We start from the raw sequence: 20029 nt of genomic DNA, 5'->3' as shown, positions 1-20029 counted from the left end.
TTGGAACAGCTGTGGATTAATCTGTTCGTTCTTCATGCTTATTCCTCCTGCTGGCTGGAGTTTGTTTTGTTGAGTATTTTTACGGGACATTGGAATGATTACGTCATCCGCTGAACTCATAACAGCCGGCTCACTGAAAATTTGTTTGTCTGTCCGAGGAATCTGAATGGTTTTATATCAGCTGGAATTTGTTTTGTGGAAGATCACACCTTTGAGACAGCTCTGTGAATGAATCTACATGTTCTTTGTGTTCATTCTTCCTATTGGCTGGGGTTTATTTTACAAAGTATTTTCTGTTATGTAATTTTGCCTCACAAATTTGTGAAGCAAATTGAGCAATCCGATGGCAAAGTTGTCGTGGGGGCTTGTGGGCATTCATGGACCTTTTGAGTTTAGAGGGATTGTCGCTGGTAGGCGCTTTCATGCACGGGGTTAAAGCGCACGTTTTTCTTTTTTCTGTTTGTTTTGTTCGGGGGGAAGTTCGGGGTTTGATTGTTTCACTAATGGGGAATGTGGTCTGTATAATTTTGTTTTTGACACACAGTTAATTTTTTCTACTATATCAAAATGTCAGATGTTAATATGAGTGTACTATCTCTCTCTACATGGAATGTAAATGGGTTGGGGCACCCCATAAAAAGAAGGAAAGTTATTACTTTTCTTAAATGTAAGAAATATGATATAGTATTTTTTCAAGAAACACATCTCTCCCTGCAGGAAGCTGAAAAATTTGGGAAGATATGGGGTGGACATGTTTTTTTTAGTGCTGGCTCAAGTAAATGCAAGGGAGTCATTATATTGATTAATAAACATCTACAATTCAAATTTCTCAAACAGATTAAAGATAAATTAGGAAGAGTAATTATTGTTTTAGCTGAAATTCAAGGGCAAAGGTTGATTTTGGCTAATATTTACGCACCTAATGCTGATGATCAGGGCTTTTTTTATAAATCTTGAAGGGATGCTGCAAACCACTGGCACCCCTCATGATGTAATATTGGGAGGAGACTTTAATCTTTTGATGGACTCAGTCCTTGATCACAGTGAAGCAAAAGTGTGTAAACCCCTAGAGCAACATTGACGCTTCACAGGATGTGTAAAATTCTTGGTCTTACGAATATTTGGAGACTTCTGAACTCATCTGGTAGGAACTTAATTTTTTTTTCATCAGTCCATAAGATTTATTCTAGAATAGATTTTTTTTTATATCCAAATCCCTCATTTCATCTGTTGTTGATTGCTCAATTGGAAATATCTTAGTCTCAGATCATGCCCTGGTGAGTTTAGAGGTGTTGCCATATACAGAGAAAAAGAAATCATATAGTTGGCGCCTTAATGTGTCCCTTTTGCAAAATCCTGATTTCCAACAAATGTTAAAGACTGAAATCAAAGTTTATATGGAGACCAACTGGTCCTCAGTATCCACTGTGGGCGTGGCTTGGGAGGCACTTAAGGCGGTTCATAGGGGTCGGATCATACAGTATGCCTCATTCACCAAAAAATCCAAAGCACGAGAACTTGTGGAGTTGGAAGGAAATATTAAAAATGCAGAGGCAGAGCTGAAGCGCCGTTTGTCATCTGATGACCTCAGAAAATTGACCCGATTGAAATACAGATATAATACTATTTTGTCGCGGAAAGTGGAGTTTTGGCTATTCAGGGCAAGACAATCATACTTTGAGTCGGGGGACAAAGCAGGAAAACTTTTGGCTAGATATATAAAGCAAAGAGAGTCTTTTTCTACCATTCCCTCAGTGAAATCTGCTGGTGGTGAAATATTTATCTCGGCCATTGATATTAATAATGCTTTTAAAGAATTCTACTCTGATCTCTATAGTTCCACGTCTTCGTCTACTGATGAAGATATTAGAAACTTTGTGGAACCATTAGATCTCCCTAAACTGACGACTGAGCAAAAAAATTCTCTTGATTCTGAGATAACCTTAGATCTCCCTAAACTGACGTCTGAGCAAAAAATTATCTTGATTCTGAGATAACCTTGAAGGAGCTTGGTGAGGTTATTAAGGCCTTACCTACAGGCAAGGCTCCGGGGCCTGACGGCTTTGCCTCTGAGTTTTTAAAATCTTATGCTACAGAACTGGCTCCACTTTTGCTAGAAGTTTATACTGAATCATTAAAGAATGGAAAGCTCCCACCAACCATGACACAAGCCCGGATCAGTCTGATTCTTAAAAAGGACAAAGATCCAAGCGAGTGTAAAAGTTACCGCCTAATTTCCCTGATCCAGTTAGATGTAAAAATGTTGTCAAAAATTCTGGCTAATCGATTAAGTAAAGTTATGACATCTCTTATAGATCAGGTGGGGTTTATTCGAGTCCGTAGCTCTTCTGATAACATTAGGCGTCTCATCAATATCATGTGGTCAGAAGCGAATGAACAATCTCCGGTCACTGCCATCCCACTTGATGCCGAAAAGGCGTTTGATATGGTAGTACTTCGATAGTATAGCGAAGTCCTTCATTTGGAATGGAAAATGTCCCATTACATTGCAACAAGTTACATAGGCCGATTGACAAAGGTGGGCTAGGCCTACCCAAGATTTTGTTTTATTATTATGCATTCGGTCTCAGACATTTAGCTCATTGGTCACTTCCACCTGAGAGAGCCCCTCCCTGGTTTGGAATTGAACAGAAAGTTATTGCCCCTATTTTACTATTATAAAGCCTTTCTATTAAACTAATTGGAGAAGTTAAGTCGCACCCCATTATCTCGCATCTGCACGCGCTATGGACTGAAGTGTCCAGAGTGTTTAATTCAGACATTTATTTAAATGTTGCCTCAAGGATATGGCTAAACCCAAAGCTGCGTATTGGTGAGTCCCCTTTCTGTTGGTCGGAGTGGATTGAGAGGGGTGTTAATACACTCGGTGACCTATATGAGAGTGGTGGGTTGAGATCGTTTGAAAATTTGGTCCAACATTTCAGGATTCCTAGATCTCAGTTCTCCAGGTACTAACAGCTGCGCCACCTGCTTTGTATTATTTTTGGGAGTAGCATACATCCCCCTAAAAGGGCAGATACTCTAGAAATGGTGATTACTGCTTTTGGAAAAGGTCATGAGGCATCAGTGTATTACTCCCTGTTAATTCAGAGTCTGGGGGATGGAGCTTCAACTTCTCTCAAGAGATTATGGGAGAGAGATTTAAATTTGGTATTGGAGGAGGGAGTGTGGACTAAGATTCTAAAAAACGTCAAGTCTACATCTAGAGATTCGAGGGTGCATCTGATACAATTTAAGATTTTGAATCGATTATATTGGACCCCCTCTAGATTGTATAGACTTGGTCTTAAAGACACACCCACCTGCTGGCAATGCCAATCAGAAGACGGGGACACAACCCATGTTTTTGGGGATGTGTTAAAATACAGGAATTTTGGTTAAAGATTCAGGGATTTCTGTGTGATGTGTTGGACAAAGGTTTTCATTTTGCCCCAGACTCTGCATTTTGGGTGATGGGGAAGTCATACATTTTGGGGATAGCCACTTGAGAGGTTGGGTCCTGGCCGGAGTTGTGGTGGCCAGGCGAATAATACTCAGGGGATGGAAGACGGCTGGGGCACCCTCGTTTCGGGAGTGGTGCGGGGAGATGAGCGAGGTTGCGGCATTTGAGGAGGCAATCTTCAGAAGGTTAGGAAAGTGGGATTTGTTTAATAGTTTGTTTAATTTTGTGCACTCTTGTTTTTTGAAAGTATTTTTTTTTTTTTAGTTTGTTTCTAATTTTTTGCTATAATTGTAAGAGACCATTGTAATGCGTGTTTGTGTCGGGTGGGGGGGATGTTCGGGGGGAAGGGTTTAATTTATATATCTGATTACATATTTTATGTTGTGTCTATTGGTTTTTTATGAATGGAATCAATAAAAATGTTAATTACAAAAAAAATGGAGGATTCGGTTTTCTGAGCGGCCAAGCGCCACGTGGAGTGAAGTGTAACTTTTCATTCAGATTTCATTGTATTTTTAAATAAAACCTTTTTTGTCAAACGAAGATGAAAGAGAATGTAGTTTAATCTTTTAAAAGCATTTTTTTTTTCAGTAAAAACAAAATGATTTTCGATTAGTTTATTTGGGGGGGGGGGCTAAAGTTTTTCTTGTTTCAAAGGGGGGCATGACCCAAAAATATTGAGAACCACTGGATTGAGGTCAGAGCTTTGTGATGGCCACTCCAATACCTTGACTTTGTTGTCCTTAAGCCATTTTGCCACAACTTTGGAGGTATGCTTGGGGTCATTGTCCATTTGGAATACCCATTTGCGACCAAGCTTTAACATCCTGGCTGATGTCTTGAGATGTTGCTTAAATATATCCACATAATTTTCCTTCCACATGATGCCATCTATTTTGTGAAGTGCACCAGTCCCTCCTGCAGCAAAGCACCCCCACAACATGATGCTGCCACCCCCATGCTTCACGGTTGGGATGGTGTTCTTCAGCTTGCAAGCCTTACCCCTTTTCTTCCAAACATAACGGTGGTCATTATGGTGAAACAGTTAAATTTAGTTTCATCAGACCAGAGGACATTTCTCCAAAAAGTGAGATCTTTGTCCCCATGTGCATTTTCAAACTCTAGTCTGGCTTTTTTATGGTGGTTTTGGAGCAGTGGCTTCTTCCTTGCTGAGCAGCCTTTCAGGTTATGTCAATATAGGACTTGTTTTACTGTGGATATAGATACTTTTCTACCTGTTTCCTCCAGCATTTTCACAAGGTCCTTTGCTGTTGTTCTGGGATTGATTTGCACTTTTCGCACCAAACTACGTTCATCTCTAGGAGACAGATTACATCTCCATCCTGAACGGTATGATGGCTGCGTGGTCCCATGGTGTTTATACTTGTGTACTATTGTTTGTACAGATGAACGTGGTATCTTCAGACATTTGGAAATTGCTCCCAAGGATGAACCAGACTTGTGGAGATCCACAATTGTTTTCTGAGGTCTTGGCTGATTTTTTTTTTTTTTTTTTTTTTTTTCAATGATGTCAAGCAAAGAGGCACTGAGTTTGAAGGTAGGCCTTAAAATACATCCACAGGTACACCTCCAATTGACTCCAATTAGCCAATTAGCCTAACTGGCTAATTGCCTAAAGGCTTTACATCATTTTCTGGAATTTCCCAAGCTGCTTAAAGGCACAGTTAACATAGTGTATCTAAACTTCTGACCCACTGGAATTGTGATATAGTCAATTAAAAGTAAAACAATCTGTCTGTAAACAATTGTTGGAAAAATTACTTGTGTCATGCACAAAGTAGATGTCCTAAACGACTTGCCAAAACTATAGTTTGCTAATATTAAATCTGTGGAGTGGTTAAAAAATTAGTTTTAATGACTTCAACCTAAGTGTATGTAAACTTCTGACTTCAACTGTACATATCAAATGTAGAGGTCATCTTCACAATCATGTGATAAACCCTTAACACTCGCGGTTTTGCAGTGTCAGCAACTCAAGATTGCAAGTGCTTGTGTGTCACTGCAGAGCTAAGACACTTGACTTTCAATGTTAGCATAATTGAGACAATTTGAATGTAATATGCATGGTTGTAGTCAGCGCCGTAACCACCATAGACATTTAGGGGGACACATCCACCTCAATATTCATATTAGTATTCGACTCAGTGACATTTTTCAGTGCTAAAGTGTGCATTTTTTCTTATGTTAAAATACTTTCTCCTATCCCAGCTTAATATGCAGAGACAGCTATAAGTAAGCCATTTGTAGGTTTATTTCATTGAAAAGTGTAAACACTGTGGCTCTGTAGTGCAATCATGAAAGACATTAAGAACACAGTGTTTTACCATTGTCTTTTTGTACGATTTTAAAATACATTTTCCTTCAAACAAAAGTTTGTTACATTGTGATTCACCTAGGTCCTAGGAGCTGGTTGGTTTGGTTCATTGATTCTAACTCTTTTATAAAGGATTTTATGAAAACTCTATAAATAAAATGAAAGGGAAAAATTCTTCTGCAACCCAGATGGCTAGAAAAAGTGGGCAGGCATTGTTGCACTCTGTATCTGTTTGCCTGACCAATGTCAGATGGGGGAGTATTCTGGAAATCTGTTTGAAAGAGCGATTATTTTTGCAACTTCATTTGGTGATGCAGGAATTGCAAATTGCATAAACTCAGGAAATTAACATAAACATAAACACATTTTGCTTCCGCAAGTTTATGTACCCTGAAATCGACCCCTTTCTGCCAAACTACTGACAAGCGCTATTCACCATCAGACATATTTTAATTGATTCATGCATGATCACCTTAACCTCTAGCGTGTTAAGTCCCATGGAAACCAGGAAGTAATTATGTTTACAGTATGGTTAAATTTTTGTCTAAAATTACTTTTTTATTCCACTTACAGTTAGGTTTAGGGCCCCTGCACAGTTCCTATGAAATCGAAGAACAAACATGTGTGATGTCATTTAGAACAAAATCTGGATAAAGGAAGGTGGTTTTGCATTCATTTTGTTGTTCGTAACAATTTCTTTCAGGAAAACTTCTTACCGGCTGCTAAACACCTTTTTACTGCAATTGGTCCACGTCATCGGTAGGTGTGACCTGAAGCTCCACCTATTTGAGGCCAAAAACTAATTCCTGTTCAGTCAGTCAAGATCAGTCAACATGAACACACGAGTGTGCAGAGTTATTAGCAAGCTGGTGCAAATTTACCAACATTTGTACGATCGTTTACTTAGAGACAAATTCCAAGAACACGTTATGGGATTTTTTTTGTTTTGTTTGTTTAATTAGTCTACAAAAGGAATCAAATCTACTCAAATACTCTAAGTTTCCATTGACATGCTGTTTTACTCATCTGCTGTCTGCAGCCAAAAGCCACTCTTATGTAAATCGAGAGTTCATGGCATATTTGCCGCGAACTTGCTGCAAATCAGCCACTGATAATTTTCACATGCAAATGAGCTTTGTGGCAAACTTGCGGTAAATTTTTCATTGTTGCCAAAGGTTTGCCAGAGGTTCACCACTACCAGCGAAGAGCTGCAAACATCTGGAAAACACTTGCAGTGAATCAAAAGCTCATTTGCATGTAAAAATAACAGATTTTGCTGCAAATTTGTGGCAAGTTTAGATTTTTTGTAAGGGCATTCACTCATTTGCCCAAAGTAAGATATTACTAGCGAGCATTGACACTGACTACCACCCCTGGAGTTGCAAGTTCGAATCCAGGGTGTGCTGAGTGATTCCAGCCAGGTCTCCTAAGCAACCAAATTGGCCCGGTTGCTAGGGAGGGTAGAGTCACATGGGGTAACCTCCTCGTGGTCACGTTTAGTGGTTCTCGCTCTCAATGGGGCGCGTGGTAAGATGTGCGTGGATCGCAGAGAGTAGCATGAGCCTCCACATGCTGGGAGTCTCCGCGGTGTCATGCACAACGAGCCACGTGATAAGATGCATGGATTGTCTGTCTCTGGCAACTGAGACTTGGCCTCCACCACCCGGATTGAGGTGAGTAACTGCGCCACCATGAGGACCTGCTTAGTAGTTGGAATTGGGCATTCCAAATTGGGGAGAAAAGGGAATTATTTTTTTATTTTTTTTAAAGTTAGATATGCCGATCATCATTCTTTTTGTCTGTATTCTTCCCATTTACACTCTTTTATACACCAATCTTTGCAGTAGTTTCAGTGTTATCATAAAGTACAATAACAGTCTAAGTGGTGCGTATTATGGCCGCGTATAGCGTGTTAGAGCATTAGCAACATGAATTCAGAATGTAAACAAGACAAATTATGCATTTTCTATTGCATATACAGTATATGACTTTTACTTTAAATCATCATTGAGTGGTTAAAATGGCTTATTTTACTGATCTAATGTGAATTCTACTCATAGAATGAGACGTAGTAATTGATCAAATGTTTTAGTGTCACATAAGTTAAGGTTTTACAAATAGTCTTAAGCGTCCTCATATTTACATGCTCCTCTAAACACCTCCCCCAGTGGTGTGGCCGGTGTCTGAATGTTCACAAACAGTATGTCGTTGCTCTGCTGTTTCGAACATCTTTTTGGCTCTGAGCGAAGAAACGAAGAACTGCCTGGATGGTGTGCAAAACTGTATTAGCTAATCGACCAGAATGGCAGAATTAAATTAAATATGATAGGCTCAATAAGTCTGCTGTACTTACAAAACTGACATAATTTCATACCACCGTGTGTACATTTTATTTGGTTAATTTGTTCTACAAATTCTTTCATTTCAATATGGCATCAAGCCAATAATGTTGTGCAAATCTTCAAGGACATACTTCGAATTTGGACTGCTGTGAGGGAGGATCAAACTCGAAATTCTTCTGTCCAAAGCACAGAGCCATTACTCTGTTGCTCTGCTGAAGTTTACTGGGGGCGGCACATCTCAAGCTCTTCACATCACATATAGATTTAGAGTGGCTTCGCTGGGCACAGTCATAAATATAATGCTGGCAAAAGCATTTGCAGGGCTGTCTGGTGGCTTGTTTGGAAACGGGGAATTTCTGTGATTTCAGTGCTTCCCTTTTTGAGTCATGGTGATGCCAGCTTATGGTCACTGTAACAGCATCTATTATGTTTCTCATTTTCAGAACAGATGGCCATATTCAGGGCAATTTCCACTGCTTACAATTCACCTTGCATGTACTCTAGACAGCCAGCCATTTATCTAGGCAATCAGAGTTGCTATTCACTAATGGCTCTAGCAACAACGAGTTTCAATGACTTCCCTTCTCAAATATGGCACAAGATTGAACATTGTGTATCTCTCTCAAACACACACAGACATACAGAATGCACTGTATGTATATGTACAACAAACACAAAACATATTAACAGTAAATTCATGCAAGTGCAGGGAGAAATTTTTCTACATTGATAATGAAGATATACAGCAGGACAAAATATAATAAATATATAACCTTTAACGTATACTAATGAAGGGGTTGTTTTTCTTTTATTTACAAACTATCTTTATACATATCAGGCCTTTTTGTTTTTTGTTTTTTTTAAACCAGAGAGACAAAAATCTTTACAAATCTTGTATTGTGTTTGTGTGGTTTGGTTTTTGTGTACTGCATGACTGAAATAGTGAGCTTTCTAACATTGATTGATTTTCTTATGTCTTGTCCACTTTGGCAGACAACAAGGTTCAATCAATCATACAGCAGCTGAAAAACTGGGTAAATATGGATTGCAAAATAAGTAGGTTTAGTTTCATAACTCTGTCATGTCATGAGCCCATTCTCCAGGCAAAGCAATACCAACGATCACCAATAGGAGAGGCCTGGAGCTGCTAAAAGTCCATATATAACAGATTTGGCCCAGTGTTGCATAAAACATCTGTCAGAAATGCTGTCCATTACACATTATATCACAATTATAACATAATGATCTTCCTCAAAATCCTCAAAGCCACGCCCCGCCCCTGTTCCTTTCTTCCCAGAAGTGCATGAGGAGCTGACAAGGTCGCGGGAGGCACTTTTTACTGCCCGGTCCCGATCTTTTCAGCTTCCCCGCCCTCACTACCCTCGATGGTGGGGCGGCCAAGGGCTATTCAGCAATCCCCCGGTGGATAAAGGCGCTCGCGGTGCACCTATGCCCGTAGAGCGCCGCCACCTGGCGTGGGTGCCCAAAGCCCCCGTCCAAGGCCTGTAGGTTTACGTCGTCTCTGACGGCCAAGGCCTACAGTGCTGCTGGACAAGCTGCCTCCGCCTCCGCCCTGCACGCCATGACTCTCCTGCAAGTCCGCCAAGGCACTAAAGGAACTGCACGAGGGTAGTTCTGCCCCAGGATTGATGCAGGAACTGCGCTCGGCGACCGAACTCACTCCCCAAGCAATGGAGGTCACTGCGCGGTCTCTCGGGCAGACGATGGCCACACTAGTGGTCCAGGAGTGCCACCTTTGGCTCAACCTGGTCGAGATGGGCGAGGCCAACAAGACACGATTCCTTGCTGCCCCCATTTCCCAGGCGGGCCTATTCGGCGACACCGTCAAGGACTTTGCCCAGCAGTTTTCGATGGTGGAGCAGTAGCCGGATGCTAGCCGACATATCCTGCCCCGGTGCGGCTCAAGATCCCGCACCCCGTCTACTCATCGCCAAGGGCGTGTCCCTGCGGTCAAAACGGGCTGGGACGCTGTTTGCAATGGGCACGCAGCTGCTGGCCTCTGGACGGGTCCGCGACTGCATTGGCACATCAACTGCCTCGAGATGTTGGCAATTCTGCTCGCCCTGCGGAGGTTTCGGCCATTGATCCAGGGCAAGCACATGTTAGTTCAGACAGACAACACGACAACGGTAGCATATGTCAACCGCCAAGGCGGTCTGCACTCTCGTTGTATGTCACAACTCACCTGCCGTCTCCTCCTCCTGGAGTCAGCAGCACTTCAAGTTGCTACAAGCCACTCACATCCCGGGCAACCTCAACACTACAGCGGACGTGCTGTCATGATAGGTTACCCTCAGGGGAGAGTGGAGACTCCAGGTGGTCCAGCTGATTTGGAGTCGATTCGACAGGCACAGGTGCACCTGTTTGCCTCCCAAGAATCCTCCCCACTGCCCGCTCTGGTATGCCCTGACCGAGGCCCCCCTCGGCATAGACGTGCTGGCACACAGCTGGCCCCCTGGCATGTGCAAATATGCATTTCCCCCAGTGAGCCTGTTTGCACAGACCCTGTGCAAGGTCAGGGAGGACGAGGAGCAGGTCGTCCTGGTAGCACCCTACTGGCCCACCCAGACGTGGTGCCGGGTTTATCACTTGCACATAGCGCTTTCCACCTCCCTTGGAGCTGAAGACGTGTGCCATTAATTCCCAGTAGTGTTCACAAACTTTGTTCCCTGGTTGACTTCCTCCGAGCCCTGTGGCAGTCGAGTTTTCGGAGAGACTCGCTGCCGGCCCAGAACACGCGCTAACTAAGAGCCCTGTTCTGGGGTAGGTGCTCCGCATGTGGCGGTTCCCTGTAAGGCTAACCCCATGCGATTATATATCTTCCGCTAATTCGTTTCCCTGTTGGCAAACTGCATCTTCCTTGGGCAGAGCCCCTCTGCCCCAGTCTCCATGTTTGTAGTAACTCCTCCCCCATTGGGCAGGATCTACCTTGAGGACTCCCCACATGGTTGGAAAGACCATGTGACATATTTTTCCACTTAAATACCCCCCCCCCCCTCTCTTTGGGCAAGGTGTGGTCTCCACGGTGTCTTCCCCTTGGGAGGGACACCCCCCTACTAGACCTGGCGGCCCAGTCGGATAATCCCCCTTCATTTTTAGGGAGTGGAGAAAAAGAAGGGGAAAAGAGGCCACGACTGGGTTAAGCCTGTCTCCATCTTTTGGGTAGTCGACTTGTCCCCAAAAAGGGCCTTTCGACACTCATAAATATGTTGGGGGAGGTTACGTGTCGACCTGGTGTGCTGGCTATGAGGCACACAGTAGTCTGCCCACCACACACCGCCAGTTTCGTATAGGGACCCCTAGTGTCACTACATCGACACAACGTCGAGTGAGTGACAGATAGGGAATGTCATGGTTACTTGTGTAACCTCCGTTCCCTGACGGAGGGAACGAGACGTTGTGTCCCTCCTGCCACAACGCTGAACTACCCGCTGAAATGGCCAGACCTTATATCGGCTCCTCAGCATAAAACCTGAATGAGTGGTTGCATACCAGCTCCTTTTATACCCGTATATCCGGGGGAGTGGCATGCAAATACCACTCGCCAATTTTCATTGGCCTTTTATCAAAGACCAGAGGTGTCTCGGGCTCCCAAGAGTGACCCCTAGTGTCACTACATCGACACAACGTCTCGTTCCCTCCATCAGGGAACGGAGGTTACACAAGTAACCATGACGATTTCCAGGCCTGGAAAAGTAATGGAAAAATCTTAAATGTCATGGACATTTCTATAATGGATTTAAATCCTCTACACTAAAAATATATTTTTACTCTACACTAAAAATATCTCATTAGCTAGATATTGCTCTTGTGTAGAGTAAACATTTAATTGCGTGTAAGCCAAAGTGATGTCTCATCTGTGAGTGAATGGACCCTTTTCACACATCCACGTTCCTGAAGTGGAAGTCGTCATAGTGGGTTAAACTTGAATGGCTTTGAATGGGGGACCACAGCAAATTAAAATTTTGCTTAACCGTTTGCTCCAACTGTAAAATAAAAAAAATCAACGATTATACTTTCACAGCTTTGCAAAAGAAGATAAAAATATTTAACGCTGGATAACAGCAGTAAGAAGAGAGAAACAGGCCAAAATTTCTGTCACCCCCTCAGTAGCTGTGTTAGAAGCCTCATCACAGCTTTGGTAACTGATTTTTTAAAAACTTATTCCAGGGTAATATAATACAAAGTACAATATCATAAATTCACACACAATATTTTTGTTAAATTGTAAATGTTTGCTACATTTATGTTGTTAAAGAAGGATGAAACGCATCATAGCAGGTTTGTGAAAATGGTCCATAGTCCTTTTGAGCCAATAAATAAGTCAAAATGGTTCACACATCAGTGTATCAGCAAATCAATATGATTTTTTAAAGTCCTTAGTTATCAAAAATAACAAGGCAAAGCTGTCCATCCGTCCAGCAGGTACCAGGCACTATATAAGATACTATATAAGTATTTGTTTATATACACAAGACTCATTTTAGGGAATCTGGTCGAACAAATCACAGACATTTCACATACATAGAATGTCATGCAGCAAGTGGAAAATAATGATTAACACTCCAGGTTAATTAAAGTTCACCCTTTTGATTGGTCAGTGAAGGAACTCCTTATCATAGGTGAGAAGGTCAGCCTGCTTTGCATCTGAGCTCATTTTTACCATTTTTAATAGAATCAGGTTCCTGAAGACAATTAAACATTGAAAGGTCAGCAGACTGATTTTCCTGACTTTTCAGTGCAGTGCAAGTGTGCTTGCTTTACTGCAAGTGTTGATGGTAGTGTCTTCAAAACTCTAGGAACATTTCTTGCCATCTAAAAAGTAGAATTAAACCTACTACTGGAGAGGTGAATTTGTAAAAATGTAAATTTTTGAGAATCTCTGATTCTGTGTGCACATATCACTGGCTGATGAATGATACTGAAAGGGATAGTTCACCACAAAATGAAAATGTTGCTGTCATTTACTAAGAATCCATATGACGAGTCTTACCGTTCTCCTGCAGACCGACACATGACCACACCCCCCATGCCACATACCCCCACCGCTGACTCAGACCGGGGCAACATTTGGCCTGCCTACTCCCCACCCCATTTCTGGAGAGAAAGTCAGCCACAACCATCTGCACCCCCGGTCTGTGGATCACCTCAAACTTAAAGGGCTGAAGAGCCAGATACCAACGGGTGATCTGCGCGTTAGTATCCTTCATGCGGTGGAGCTACTGCAAAGGAGCGTGATCAGAACAGAGGGTGAAGGCCCACCCCAGCAGGTAGTAGTGGAGGGTAAGAACAGCCCACTAAATCGCAAGATACTCCTTCTCGATGGTACTATTCTTTGTCTTCCTGAAGGAGAGATTGCGACTAATAAATAGCACTGGCCGTTCCTCCCCTCCCACCTCCTGCGAGAGCACTGAACCCAGCCCCCTGTCAGATGCATCAGTCAACAAAATAAAGGGGAGAGAGAAATCAGGTGCATGTAAAAGCGGCCCCCAACACAGTGCAGACTTTACCTTAAGGAAAGCCTGTTGGCACGACTTTGTCCACTGGACCACATCGGGAGCCCCATTTTTAGTAATGTCAGTCAGCAGGCTGGTGACATCAGAGTAGCTAGACACAAACCTTTGGTAGTAGCCAGCCAGTCCCAAAAACTGCCTTACCTCCTTTTTGGTCTTGGGCACCGGGCAGGCTGTGATCGCTGTGGTTTTGTTAACCTGTGGACACACCTGCCTGTGATCTAAGTGGAACCCCAGATACCTAATTCCACCCACCCAATTGCACACTTCTTTGGGTTGGCCGTGAGTCCTGCCTGCCGCAGCGCTCTCAGGACAGCCCTCAGATGTTGCATATGCCGCCGCCAATCAATACTATAAATGATCATATCATCCTGATACGCAGCAGCATATGCCGTGTGCGGTCTGAGGTTCTTGTCCATGAGGCGCTGAAACGTGGCCGGGTCTCTGAACAAACCAAACGGAAGCGTCAAAAAATTGGCGTAATCCGAACAGTGTGGAAAAAGCTGTCTTTTCTATGGATATTGGAGTTAAAGGGATCTGCCAGTAACCCTTTGTCAAGTCCAGCGTTGAGTAAATTGACCCGCGCCCAACCGATCGAGTAACTCGTCAATTTGCGGCATTTGATTTGGGAGATACTTCCGGCCCGAGCGATGCCCTCTCCGGAACTACCGTCGCCAAGGCTACAAGCACCGCCTCCCTCCATGGTTTGAGGAGGTTAAGGTGGTAGATTCGCCTAACCTCATAATCGAGATCCCGACTCGTCATGTGACCTCAAAGGGTTCTTGCCACTTGGTGAGTAATTTGGAGCTCGAGGTGGGTAGCAATACAAGCACTTTATCTCCCTATGCAAATTTCCGTAGTCAAGTGCCCCTGTCAAACACTCGGCATTGCCGATCTTGTGCTTGGAGCAAATTCTCCTATGCTACCTGCCCCAAAGTGTGGAGTTTTGCTCTAAGGTCAAGAACGTATTGAATTTAGTTTTTGCTATTCGAAGGTCCTTCCTCCCAAGCTTCCTGGTGCCCATACAGTAGCTCAAATGGGGAAAACCATGTGGAGGCTTGCGCGACCTCTCATACTGCAAACAGCAGGGGTTCGAGCCACTTATCCCAATTCTTAGCGTTTTCGTGTACGAACTTACAAATCATGTTTTTTAAGGTTTTAGTAAATCGTTCGACTAACACGTTGGTTTATGGGTGATAAACGCTGGTGCGAATCGATTTAATGCCTAATAATTCATACAGTTCGGGTAGTGTACATGACATGAATGTTGTGCCTTGATCAGTGAGGATTTCTTTTGGAATCCCCACTCAGGAGATAATTCTGAAGAGTGCCTCCGCAACATTACGCGATGAGATGTTGTGAAGAGGCACTGCTTCTGGATATTGCATTGCATAGTCCACCAGGACTAATACAAAGTGATGGCTGTGTGCAGTCCGCTCTAATGGCCCGATGAGCTCCATGCCAGTTCTCTCGAAGGGGACCTCGATCAATGGCAGAGGGTGCTATGGCACTTTTGGGGTGGCCGGTGGATTCACCAACTGACATTCATGGCAAGCCACACACCATTTGCGTATGTTGCCATGAATGCCAAAATAAACGGGCCATTATACGGTTCAAAGTCTTTTCGTGACCTACACTACCGTTCAAAAGTTTGGGGTCACTTGCCTGAAATGTTTCTCATGATCTTAAAAACCTTTTGATCTGAAGGCGTATGCTTAAATGTTTGAAATTAGTTTTGTAGACAAAAATATAATTGTGCTAACATATTAATTTATTTAATTACAAAACTAAAATTTTATTTAAAAAAAAAAAAGTTTTTGAAATGGATGACTTGGACTGAATAATTAAGAAAAGCAGCCACTAAGTGCCCAGCATATAGATGGGAACTCCTTCAATACTGTTTAAAAAGCATCCCAGGGTGATACCTCAAGAAGTTGGTTGAGAAAATGCCAAGAGTACATTTCTGCAAAAACTAGGCAAAGTGTGGCCATTTTGAAGATGCTAAAATAAAACATAGTTTTGATTTATTTTGTATTTTTTTAGTCACAACATAATTCCCATATTTCCATTTCTATTATTCCATAGTTGTGATGACTTTACTATTATTCTAAAATGTGAAAAAAATAAATAAATAAAGAATGAGTAAGTGACCCTAAACTTTTGAACGGTAGTGTAAGTGACCAGCCATTGGGTTATAGTGAGCCGCCTGGAAGAGTGTTTCCCGATGGCTCTTTTGAACTAACAGCTGAGTTGTATTCTGAGTTTCCTGCGTCACTCGATACAACTGCTCTTTGATAATAGAAAAGTACAGGTATGTGAGTGCAACATTAGGCTGGAGGGGTTGACCATCAGTTACTTTCACTTGGTCAAAGGCGTGCTTGAGGGTCTCGACACACAACTGCAACGCAACTGCAGGACCCATCCACACACATTACCCTCAATACATTTTTAAAGCCAGGCCAATTGGTTCCCAGAATTAGTGGATGGGTGAGGCGGGAATTAACTGCAGCCTCGACTCTATGCTTTTTCCCCTGAATCGTATCTCAGTGGTAACCACTGGATACTTGTGAATGTCACCATGCACACACCTCACCCGTTTATTCTTATCCAATGACCTTCCTTGCACCAGGCCTTGGTGGATCGAGGTTTGAGAACAACCTATATCCACAAAAGCTTGATGTGTATCCCCTTTTACTCTTACCATTATCCGATACGCCCCTGCCTGATCAGGGGCGGCCTGTGGAGCATCGGGGATCTGGACCAGTGTCCTCACCACCATCACCAGACACTGATCCTGACTGTGTCCGGCTTCCCCACAGCTCCAGCAGACCAGCCCAGGTCTTCCTTCCGCACACGTGGGGACGGTCTCGCCAACCTGGGGGGGGGTGGATAGTGGAGGCAGACAGGGGCAGTAGGAGGGACAGACAAGGGGAAGGGTCCTCTGGACCGGGGGTGGAGTTTGGGCAGGGCTCCTCTCCAATTCCGAGGAGCTGGAACTGGGTGGGATTGGGAGGGGTGGGGTGGGGGGGAGGGGACATGAGACACAGGGTTTGGAGAGAGAGAAGAGAGAGAAGAAGGAAAAGAAAACTGGATCGCTGCCTCCTGGAAACGTCGCCATGGAGTCCTCTGCCAGCTGGACGGCGTCCTCCAGCAATGCCGGGCGGTGGCACTGGACCCACTCGGACATACCTCATGGAAGCTGGGCGACGAACTGCTCCAGTACCACCAGGTCGACTACATCCATGACGCAGCGGGTTCCCTCCGCAAGCAACCATTTCCGGCAGGCATCCTGGAGCTTCTGAGCAAAAGCAAACGGGTGGCCATGTTTCCCGAAGCTCAGAGACCAAAAGAGCTGACGGCTTTGTTCGGGGCTACGACCAACCCATTGCTGGATGGCCTTCTTCAGATGTTGGTAATTGAGGAGGCTGGCGGCAGGAAGTTGGCCATAGCCGGGTGGTCAGGAGGCCACTGGTCAGGAGGCCACTTCCAGACCTTCGCCATCTTCTCAAATAGGTCCAGAAAGGCCTCTGGGTTGTCGTCTGGCCCCATTTTCATTATGGCCGTGGGTGGGGTGGGTTCCAGGGAGGTTGCAGCGCCAGCCCCCTCTGTGGTGATCAAGCTCCAGAGCACCTGCCGGTCCTCCACTTGTGCCTGGAACAGGATTGGAAATGCTGTTCCTGCTCCAGGCGTACGTCCATGAGGGCCTGGTGTTGAATCTGCTGGATGCTGGCGAGGGTTTTGAAGACTTCACCCAGCGGTGAGGACTCGATAATGGCGTACTCCTCCAAAGCCGGGTTTTCGGCACCACTGTAGCAAGTTCTAAGTTCTGGAGACAGCGAACAGTCAAATGTGAGTGCTTTATTGTTCTCACGCAGTCTAGTGAAACTTAAACAAAAAGGGCTCTTGTTTGCCAAACACACAATAGATTCAGGCTCTGGTCTCTCTCCCCCTCTGACGCTCTGGTATGCCTTTTCAGGTCTCCCTCCACAGTCACTATAATGAGAGACAGGTGTTAGAGATAATTACGACCCAGGTGACAACACGTGACCGCACCCCCCCATGCCAGAATATTCTTCCACAAAGTGCTTGCAATTTTCAATTTCAACCACAGATATCGCTAGAGAGCACAAAGTTACGTATTGCAACTTTAACCAACACCTAATCTTAACCGATAGTATTTTAAAATGCAGAAGCGAAATGAAAAGCACATTTTCTGAAGCAACCATGTCATTTCGTGTCGCTTCTACATCTCTGTTGTGTCATGTGTCAGCTTGAATTCTGGCTTTGAAACGTAGTCCTCCGAGTTCTAAGTCCAACGTTCTATGAGGTGCACTACTGCGCAAGCTAATCATATTGGAATATGTGTATATACTGTATGTAAGTGGGTCCAAGGGCATAGATTTGGCTTGAACTACTGTTCAAAAGTTTAGGGTCACTTACTCATTCTTTATTTATTTATTTATTTTTCACATTTTAGAATAATAGTAAAGTCATCACAACTAAGGAATAATAGAAATGGAAATATGGGCATGTAATAGTGATAGAAAATATGTAATAGAAAATTAGTGTTTATAAAGTCATAATCAGCCATTGCAGTCATGATTTGAGTGAAGTGAATAAAGCACACAGTTGTTGTTGCGCCTCTAGTGTTCATTTCACCTGGAAACTGCAGGGAATTGTACCTGGAGACACGTATAACAAGCTTTGCAAAAATGCATATATAGTCACGTTTTCACTATGAGACCAGGTTGTCCATTGTAAGTGCTTCACTGGAACCCAGATTTTTGCTTATTTAAAGAAAAGGAGGGACGAGTCTAAATAAATTTTTCTGGTAATCAATATTATGCCACAAGTGCTGTCAATTGAGCTTAACTTGTATTGAACCCATATTCCTTTAATAAACAACTACAATCATTATAAAAACATTTTGGTGTAAATGACCACTCACAGATTAGTCTGAGAATGCTTACAAATTGAACACAATAACTATAGTTTCCACTAAATTATCATAGTTACTAGTTTCTGTTCCCATAAAAAAAAGAAAAAACTGCAATAACTTATGTGAAAAAGTATGTGAACCCTTTACCTGCATTTATATATACATTTGTCTTAAAATCTGGTTTGAGCTTCATCTAAGTTACAATAATGAACAAACACAATCTTTTTTTACTAATAACACACAAATTATTGTATTGTTCTTGTACATATTGAATACATTATTCAAACATTCATAGTGTAGGTAGGAGAAAGTATGTTAACCCCTAGGCTATTGACATCAACAAAAGCTAATTAGAGTCAGGAGTTGGCAAACCTGGCATCCAGTTAATGAAACGAGATTGGAGGTGATCATATACCAACATGAAAACATCATCTGAAAAGTTAAGTACGGTGAAGGGAGCATCATGATATGGGGCTGCTTTGCTGCTTCGAGCCCTGGATCTCTTGGCATCATTGAGGGAAAAATGAATTCCCAAGTTTATCAAGATATTCTACAGGATAATATCAGGGTGGCTGTACGCCAACTGAAGCTCAGTAGAAATTGAGTGATGCAGCCAGACAATGACCCTAAAAATCAAAGTAAATCCACTACAGAATGGTTTCAAAAAAAGAAAATCCACCTTTTGGAGGGGCCCAGTTCTGAAGCAGTATTGGAAGAAAGAATGGTCCAAAATTTCTTCTGAACGTTGTGCAGGTCTAATCCGCTGCTACCGGAAACGTTTGGTTGAGGTTATTGCTGCCAAAGGAGGATCAACCAGTTATTAAATCCACGGGTTCACTTACTTTTTCCACAGCACTGTGAATGTTTAATGGAATGTGTTCAAAAAAGACGAAAGATTATAATTGTTTGTGTGTTGTTAGCTTAAGCACATTGTGTTTGTCTATACTTGTGACGTTGATGAAGATAAGATCACATTTTATGACCAATTAATGCAGAAAACCAGCTAATTCCAAAGGGTTCACATAATTTTTCTTGCCACTGTATTAGCCACCACATGAAAAAACAAAACAAAATGCCAGATTCTGAAAGCTTCCTACACTGTTTGAAGATGTCTTTTTTTTTTTTACATAATTTATTAGTGTTTTCCTTCTGCACATATAACTGAGCATACAAAGACATTAACCACCGAAACAAATTTTTGTTATCTCAAAAATACATATATTTCAATTGTTAATTCCATTAGTGATATAGTTATGATAACAAATATACAAAATATTATTTATAGAGATTTTATTATGAGAGAAAATGTATTAGTAGATACAAAAACTGGAGTAACCATGGTCATTTGCTTGAAACCATGGTTACCATGATAATTCTTTGAGACTTCATCATAACCTCAATTTCACAAATAAACTA

At 42.8% G+C, this 20029-nt stretch overlaps 1 protein-coding gene across 1 annotated transcript in view; it reads right to left on the bottom strand.

Moving 5' to 3' along the window:
* Positions 1 to 20029, bottom strand: part of colec11 (collectin sub-family member 11) — a 284310-nt gene that overhangs the window by 79462 nt on the left and 184819 nt on the right. The window lies entirely within an intron of this gene.

The sequence above is a fragment of the Myxocyprinus asiaticus genome, chromosome 17, assembly GCF_019703515.2.
Source record: "Myxocyprinus asiaticus isolate MX2 ecotype Aquarium Trade chromosome 17, UBuf_Myxa_2, whole genome shotgun sequence".
NCBI classification, from domain to species: domain Eukaryota; kingdom Metazoa; phylum Chordata; class Actinopteri; order Cypriniformes; family Catostomidae; genus Myxocyprinus; species Myxocyprinus asiaticus.
This window is presented reverse-complemented; position numbering and strand designations above follow the sequence as displayed.